This window comes from Poromitra crassiceps (genome assembly GCF_964638095.1).
Source record: "Poromitra crassiceps genome assembly, contig: HAP1_SCAFFOLD_85, whole genome shotgun sequence".
Lineage (NCBI taxonomy): Eukaryota > Metazoa > Chordata > Actinopteri > Beryciformes > Melamphaidae > Poromitra > Poromitra crassiceps.
This window is the reverse complement of record NW_028152246.1, coordinates 624282-632749: the sequence shown is the minus strand read 5'-3', so window position 1 is coordinate 632749 and position 8468 is coordinate 624282. Positions and strand designations below refer to the sequence as shown.

Here is an 8468-nt window from a genome sequence, read left to right as displayed (position 1 = left end):
TGAGAGAGACCGCGCGCAGTATGCTTAAGGACCCGAGTGACATTAACTCGTCTGGGGGAACAGAGTGTAAGGGGCGTGGCTTGAAGCTGCAGGGGGAAGCTGGATAGGGACAAATCCAACTCTGGCAGTTCTGAGGTTGTGACCACTCATTACAGGGAGGGATGACAGCAGTATATATGCATTTACAAGTAAAAACAGCTTTTGCACGGAATGGGACCTTTAATATTGAATACATAAACCTCTTGTGAATTTGAAACATATTGGATTAATTAATGCTAAATATATAATCCTGGTTATTTTGTATTTAAAACACATTGGGTTTACAAAATACTGTTACATAAATCATTTTTTAAAGATTTCACATTTGACACACAGTTTAGTAGTTTCTTTATATAAAATCTGTCATCCAAATGCATGGGAATTTGTTATACAATCAAAATACATAAATCTTAAAAATAATGCTTAAATATTTCTTTAGTTTAGCTTGGACATTGATGATGTTGAATCATAATAATAGGGTTAGGGTTAATTATATAGCGCTTTTCCTAATGCTCAAAGACGCTTAACAATACACACAAAAAACAACTTTAAACAACTTTAATAGAGAAAAAAATAAAGAAATAAGAAAGGTGAGAGAGAAATGTACTTCATGGGTTGAAAGCAAGGGTAAAGAGGTGGGTTTTGAGGGCTTTTTTGAAGGACGACAGAGTGTCTGCCTGACGGATATGGCTGGGGAGGGCGTTCCAGAGGGTGGGGGCAGCTGCGGTGAAGGCCCTGTCGCCCCAGGTCCGGAGCTTGGTTTTGATGGGTTGGAGGAGCGGACCTGAGGCGGCGGGTAGGCGTGTGATGGTGATGGAGGTCGGAGAGGTAGGGTGGGGCCAGGTTGTTGAGGGCTTTGAAGGTGATGAGTAATATTTTGAAATGAATCCTGTATCTGAGCCAGTGGAGATCGTGGAGGATGGGGGTGATGTGGTCGGAGCGGCGGGTGGAGGTGAGCATGCGGGCAGCAGAGTTTTGGACGTATTGTAATTTATTGAGGATTTTGGAGGGTGTGCCATAAAGGATGCTGTTGCAGTAGTCCAGTCGGGATGTGATGAATGCATGGCTCAGTGTTTCAGCAGCAGAGAAGGATAGTGAGGGGCGTAGACGGGCAATGTGCCTAAGGTGAAATAAGGCGGTTTTAGTGATCTGGTTGACATGCGGGAGGAAGGAGAGGGTGGAGTCGAGAATGATACCAAGGTTGCAGACGTGGGTGGAGGGAGTGACAATGGAGCCTTCAATGGTGAGTGAAAAATCCTGCGGAGCAGATCAGGGAATTTGGGCCAATGATGATGATCTCAGAATTGTCACAGTTGAGTTTCAGAAAGTTTTTTTGCATCCAGATTTTAATATCAGAAAGGCAGGTGGAGTGGGTGTCAGCGGTGATGGTCTTGGTGGAAAGATAGAGCTGTGTGTCATCAGCGTAGCAGTGGAACCGGAGGCCATGTTTGCGGAGGATCTGTCCAAGTGGTAGCATGTAGAGGATGAACAGTAGGGGACCAAGTACTGAACCCTGGGGGACACCGTGAGGGACTGGGGCAGTGGGGGATTTGGAGTTGTTGATGTAGATGAATTGGAGTCTGTCAGAGAGATATGATTTGATCCAGGAGAGGGCAGTGCCGGTGAACCCAATGGTGGACCGGAGGCGAGAGATGAGGATGGAGTGGTTGGTGGTGTCGAAGGCAGCGCTGAGGTCAAGGAGGATGAGGATGGAGAGGGAACCAGAGTCAGCAGATAGGAGAATGCTGTTGGTGACCTTTAATAGAGCGGTTTCTGTACTGTGTCTGGAGCGAAAACCGGATTGAAAGGTTTCATAGAGGTTATTGGATTTAAGGTGGGATATTAACTGAGAGGCAACAGCTCATTTTAGGATCTTTGATAGGAATGGGAGGTTTGAGATGGGGTGGAAGTTGTTGAGGTTGTCAGGATTTAGTCCGGGTTTTTTTAGTAAAGGGGTAATGGCAGCAAGTTTCAGGGCAGGGGGGACGAGAGAGGAGTTTATAACAGTAGTGATCAGAGGAGAGAGTGGGGGGAGGCAGGCCTTGACTAAGGAGGAGGGGATGGGGGAAAAGTTCATGCCAGTCATGATGGTGGATAGGTCAGATGCTGTGCTTTCAGAGAAGGATGAGAGTGGTTGATTTGGAGGTGGGGGGAGGTCGGGTTCCGGATCAGAGACAGTGGAGGTGGAGGAATTATCCAGTTGGGTGTGAATTGTGTCAATTTTACTTTGAAAGTGGGAGAGAAATGAGTCACATTGACTGACCGTAAAGGAGTTGGAGATGGTGTCCATGGGTTTGAGGAGTTTGCTTATCGTGGAGAAAAGTGTCCTTGGGTTGTTGCTGACAGATTGTATGATGGAGGAGTAGTGGGTTGATGGAGTTTGTAGGCATCTTTATGGACAGTGAGACCGGTTTTATTTGCTAGTCGTTCAAGTCCTCAAGGCAAATCATGTCACAGTGTTGATGAACTACAATGCAGAGAAGTCACAAACTGGCCATTATCAGGCAATGATTCAGCTCTCCTCTTTCTCTTTCTGCAACTTGAGAAGGGCCTAATCTTGCTGCTGCATTTTGGCCTTATACTTCTTCTCTTGCTGCTGCATTTGGGCCCCATGTATCATATCATGTATATAATTTATGGCCATATAGCTAAACCTTTGTAACTGGATTGTGGCACCATGCTTCTTCTCTTGCTGCTGCATTTGTGTCCCATGCTTCTTCTCTTGCTGCTGCATTTGGGTCCCATAGATCTCCTTTTGCTGCTGCATTTGTGTCCCATACATCTTCTCTTGCTGCTGCATTTGTGTCCCATACATCTTCTCTTGCTGCTGCATTTGTGTCCCATGCTTCTTCTCTTGCTGCTGCATTTGTGTCCCATATATCTCCTTTTGCTGCTGCATTTGTGTCCCATAGATCTCATTTTGCTGCTGCATTTGTGTCCCATAGATCTCCTTTTGCTGCTGCATTTGTGTCCCATACATCTTCTCTTGCTGCTGCATTTGTGTCCCATATATCTCCTTTTGCTGCTGCATTAGGGCCCCATACATCTCCTTTTGCAGCTGCATTTGGGTCCCATACCCCTCCTCTTGCTGCTGGACTTGGTTCTCATGGTATAGCACCAGATCATTAATTTCCCTTTCATGCTTTTCCACGAGAGCTGCATTTTCCAAGGTGTATTTCTTTTTGAAATCATTGAATTTTTCAGCTTGCATTCTGGCCTCCTCTTCGTATTTGTTCTTCATTTTCTCAAGGTTTTTCTTATTGTTTTCCTCTAATTCTTTTCTCTCATTTTCCTCCTGTTCTCTTCTGATATGATCATCTTCTTCTCTTTTTGTTTCATCTCTTTCTTTTTCCTGCTTGTGCTCTTCTTGGAGCTTTTTATATCTTTCCTCCTTCGTTCGACTCTCTTCATCTTGCTGATGTCTTATTTCCCACCATTCTGTTCGTTCTCTCTCCCAAGCCTCGTGTTGTTTATTAATGTCTTTTCTACTCTGCTGCAACTCTCTGTCAATATTTTCTTTTGATTCAGATTGTGCTTTTATTTTGATCTCCAAGCCTTTAAATGCATTTTCCCACTCCTGTCGTTGGATTTCCTCCAGTTTCTTCTTTTTCCTTTCTTCTTCTCTCATTTCCTGTTCTTTCTTTCTCTCTTCACTCTCCTTGTTAATGTGTTCCTCCTTTTCCTTCAGTGCTTTGGCTGTGAGTTTTCTCTCTTGTTCATTTCCATATCTCTGTTCTTCCATTCTTCTTCTAATCACTTGCATTTCTTCTTGGACCTTTTTATGTCTTGTTTGTTCCTGCTCTCGTCTCTGTTCATCTTCCTGATGTTGTTTTTCCCAGGATTCTTTTTGTTCCTTCTCCAAAGCCTCTTGTTGTTTTCTCATCTCTTCTCGACTCTGCCCCAACTCTCTGCCAATGTTTTCCTTTTCCTTTGATTCAGATTGAATTTTTTCCTCTAAAGCTTCACGTTTTTGTTCCCACTCCTGTCGCTGAATTTCCTCCTGTTCTTTCCTCTTCCTGTCTTCTTCTTCTCTCCTTTCCTGTTCTTTCTTTCTCTCCTCATACTGCTTGTTAATGTGTTCCTCCTTTTCCTTCAGTTGTTTGGATCTCAGTTCTCTCTCTCGTTCAATTTCAGATCTCTCTTCTTCCATTCTTCTAAGCATCCTTTGCATTTCTTCCTCATGTTTTCTTTCGAGCTCCCCCTTCTCTCTTTTCATCTCTTCCTCCTTCTCCTTCAAAATCGTATCCACTTCCTTTTGTATGGCTGCCTCTGCCTCTTGGAACATGTCAGATGTGTAGCAGCCACCACAATTTTTCTTCACCATCGTCTCGATCTTGGTCAACAGCTCAGTGACTTGCATGCGGTTGTTTTTATCATAGTTATTAAACACATGGTATCCTCCTCCACAGTTGGCGATCAGTTTCTTAAATTAATCATCACATTGGTCTTCAATGTATTCCTGAATGGACTGTTGCACCTCCTCCAGTGAATCTCCCCTTGTGAAAAGAATGATGGTGAAGTTTTGAGAATTCTTCCTGAATCCTTCCTTGATTAGTTGTAGTGTCTCCTTCTCCTCTGGAGTCAGTCGGCCAATCTCTAACACCAACAGGAAGGCATGTGGTCCTGGGGACAAAAGACTGATGCATTTCACCATCTCCTCATTAACCTCTTCATAGGACAAGTTTGTGTCAAACAGCCCAGGGGTGTCAACCACTATGACACGACGACCATCCACTTTACCCTCTTCTTTCTGACAAAGCTTTGTGACAGAATGTTGGCTGGATTTGGCTGTAAATGCCAAATGGATTTAAGGTGGGATATTAACTGAGAGGCAACAGCTCATTTTAGGATCTTTGATAGGAATGGGAGGTTTGAGATGGGGTGGAAGTTGTTGAGGTTGTCAGGATTTAGTCCGGTTTTTTTTAGCAAAGGGGTAATGGCAGCGAGTTTCAGGGCAGGGGGGACGAGAGAGGAGTTTATAACAGTAGTGATCAGAGGAGAGAGTGGGGGGAGGCAGGCCTTGACTAAGGAGGAGGGGATGGGGGAAAAGTTCATGCCAGTCATGATGGTGGATAGGTCAGATGCTGTGCTTTCAGAGAAGGATGAGAGTGGTTGATTTGGAGGTGGGGGGAGGTCGGGTTCCGGATCAGAGACAGTGGAGGTGGAGGAATTATCCAGTTGGGTGTGAATTGTGTCAATTTTACTTTGAAAGTGGGAGAGAAATGAGTCACATTGACTGACCGTAAAGGAGTTGGAGATGGTGTCCATGGGTTTGAGGAGTTTGCTTATCGTGGAGAAAAGTGTCCTTGGGTTGTTGCTGACAGATTGTATGATGGAGGAGTAGTGGGTTGATGGAGTTTGTAGGCATCTTTATGGACAGTGAGACCGGTTTTATTTGCTAGTCGTTCAAGTCCTCAAGGCAAATCATGTCACAGTGTTGATGAACTACAATGCAGAGAAGTCACAAACTGGCCATTATCAGGCAATGATTCAGCTCTCCTCTTTCTCTTTCTGCAACTTGAGAAGGGCCTAATCTTGCTGCTGCATTTTGGCCTTATACTTCTTCTCTTGCTGCTGCATTTGGGCCCCATGTATCATATCATGTATATAATTTATGGCCATATAGCTAAACCTTTGTAACTGGATTGTGGCACCATGCTTCTTCTCTTGCTGCTGCATTTGTGTCCCATGCTTCTTCTCTTGCTGCTGCATTTGGGTCCCATAGATCTCCTTTTGCTGCTGCATTTGTGTCCCATACATCTTCTCTTGCTGCTGCATTTGTGTCCCATGCTTCTTCTCTTGCTGCTGCATTTGTGTCCCATATATCTCCTTTTGCTGCTGCATTTGTGTCCCATAGATCTCCTTTTGCTGCTGCATTTGTGTCCCATAGATCTCCTTTTGCTGCTGCATTTGTGTCCCATACATCTTCTCTTGCTGCTGCATTTGTGTCCCATATATCTCCTTTTGCTGCTGCATTAGGGCCCCATACATCTCCTTTTGCAGCTGCATTTGGGTCCCATACCCCTCCTCTTGCTGCTGGACTTGGTTCTCATGGTATAGCACCAGATCATTAATTTCCCTTTCATGCTTTTCCACGAGAGCTGCATTTTCCAAGGTGTATTTCTTTTTGAAATCATTGAATTTTTCAGCTTGCATTCTGGCCTCCTCTTCGTATTTGTTCTTCATTTTCTCAAGGTTTTTCTTATTGTTTTCCTCTAATTCTTTTCTCTCATTTTCCTCCTGTTCTCTTCTGATATGATCATCTTCTTCTCATTTTGTTTCATCTCTTTCTTTTTCCTGCTTGTGCTCTTCTTGGAGCTTTTTATATCTTTCCTCCTTCGTTCGACTCTCTTCATCTTGCTGATGTCTTATTTCCCACCATTCTGTTCGTTCTCTCTCCCAAGCCTCGTGTTGTTTATTAATGTCTTTTCTACTCTGCTGCAACTCTCTGTCAATATTTTCTTTTGATTCAGATTGTGCTTTTATTTTGATCTCCAAGCCTTTAAATGCATTTTCCCACTCCTGTCGTTGGATTTCCTCCAGTTTCTTCTTTTTCCTTTCTTCTTCTCTCATTTCCTGTTCTTTCTTTCTCTCTTCACTCTCCTTGTTAATGTGTTCCTCCTTTTCCTTCAGTGCTTTGGCTGTGAGTTTTCTCTCTTGTTCATTTCCATATCTCTGTTCTTCCATTCTTCTTCTAATCACTTGCATTTCTTCTTGGACCTTTTTATGTCTTGTTTGTTCCTGCTCTCGTCTCTGTTCATCTTCCTGATGTTGTTTTTCCCAGGATTCTTTTTGTTCCTTCTCCAAAGCCTCTTGTTGTTTTCTCATCTCTTCTCGACTCTGCCCCAACTCTCTGCCAATGTTTTCCTTTTCCTTTGATTCAGATTGAATTTTTTCCTCTAAAGCTTCACGTTTTTGTTCCCACTCCTGTCGCTGAATTTCCTCCTGTTCTTTCCTCTTCCTGTCTTCTTCTTCTCTCCTTTCCTGTTCTTTCTTTCTCTCCTCATACTGCTTGTTAATGTGTTCCTCCTTTTCCTTCAGTTGTTTGGATCTCAGTTCTCTCTCTCGTTCAATTTCAGATCTCTCTTCTTCCATTCTTCTAAGCATCCTTTGCATTTCTTCCTCATGTTTTCTTTCGAGCTCCCCCTTCTCTCTTTTCATCTCTTCCTCCTTCTCCTTCAAAATCGTATCCACTTCCTTTTGTATGGCTGCCTCTGCCTCTTGGAACATGTCAGATGTGTAGCAGCCACCACAATTTTTCTTCACCATCGTCTCGATCTTGGTCAACAGCTCAGTGACTTGCATGCGGTTGTTTTTATCATAGTTATTAAACACATGGTATCCTCCTCCACAGTTGGCGATCAGTTTCTTAAATTAATCATCACATTGGTCTTCAATGTATTCCTGAATGGACTGTTGCACCTCCTCCAGTGAATCTCCCCTTGTGAAAAGAATGATGGTGAAGTTTTGAGAATTCTTCCTGAATCCTTCCTTGATTAGTTGTAGTGTCTCCTTCTCCTCTGGAGTCAGTCGGCCAATCTCTAACACCAACAGGAAGGCATGTGGTCCTGGGGACAAAAGACTGATGCATTTCACCATCTCCTCATTAACCTCTTCATAGGACAAGTTTGTGTCAAACAGCCCAGGGGTGTCAACCACTATGACACGACGACCATCCACTTTACCCTCTTCTTTCTGACAAAGCTTTGTGACAGAATGTTGGCTGGATTTGGCTGTAAATGCCAAATGGATTTAAGGTGGGATATTAACTGAGAGGCAACAGCTCATTTTAGGATCTTTGATAGGAATGGGAGGTTTGAGATGGGGTGGAAGTTGTTGAGGTTGTCAGGATTTAGTCCGGTTTTTTTTAGCAAAGGGGTAATGGCAGCCAGTTTCAGGGCAGGGGGGACGAGAGAGGAGTTTATAACAGTAGTGATCAGAGGAGAGAGTGGGGGGAGGCAGGCCTTGACTAAGGAGGAGGGGATGGGGGAAAAGTTCATGCCAGTCATGATGGTGGATAGGTCAGATGCTGTGCTTTCAGAGAAGGATGAGAGTGGTTGATTTGGAGGTGGGGGGAGGTCGGGTTCCGGATCAGAGACAGTGGAGGTGGAGGAATTATCCAGTTGGGTGTGAATTGTGTCAATTTTACTTTGAAAGTGGGAGAGAAATGAGTCACATTGACTGACTGTAAAGGAGTTGGAGATGGTGTCCATGGGTTTGAGGAGTTTGCTTATCGTGGAGAAAAGTGTCCTTGGGTTGTTGCTGCCAGATTGTATGATGGAGGAGTAGTGGGTTGAGGGAGTTTGTAGGCATCTTTATGGACAGTGAGACCCGTTTTATTTGCTAGTCGTTCAAGTCCTCAAGGCAAATCATGTCACAGTGTTGATGAACTACAATGCAGAGAAGTCACAAACTGGCCATTATCAGGC

At 44.0% G+C, this 8468-nt stretch overlaps 2 pseudogenes across 2 annotated transcripts; both read right to left on the bottom strand.

Annotated features, from left to right (window-relative positions):
* Positions 1 to 1276: 1276 nt before the first annotated feature.
* Positions 1277 to 6225, bottom strand: LOC310800805 (annotated as a pseudogene). Its single transcript has 3 exons — positions 5694 to 6225; positions 2694 to 4827; positions 1277 to 1823 (listed from the first exon to the last, which is right to left on the bottom strand). The product of its transcript is annotated as an uncharacterized misc_RNA (transcript).
* LOC310800804 lies at positions 5993 to 8460 on the bottom strand (annotated as a pseudogene). The gene is made up of 2 exons: positions 8454 to 8460; positions 5993 to 7772 (listed from the first exon to the last, which is right to left on the bottom strand). The product of its transcript is annotated as an uncharacterized misc_RNA (transcript).
* Positions 8461 to 8468: the final 8 nt, after the last annotated feature.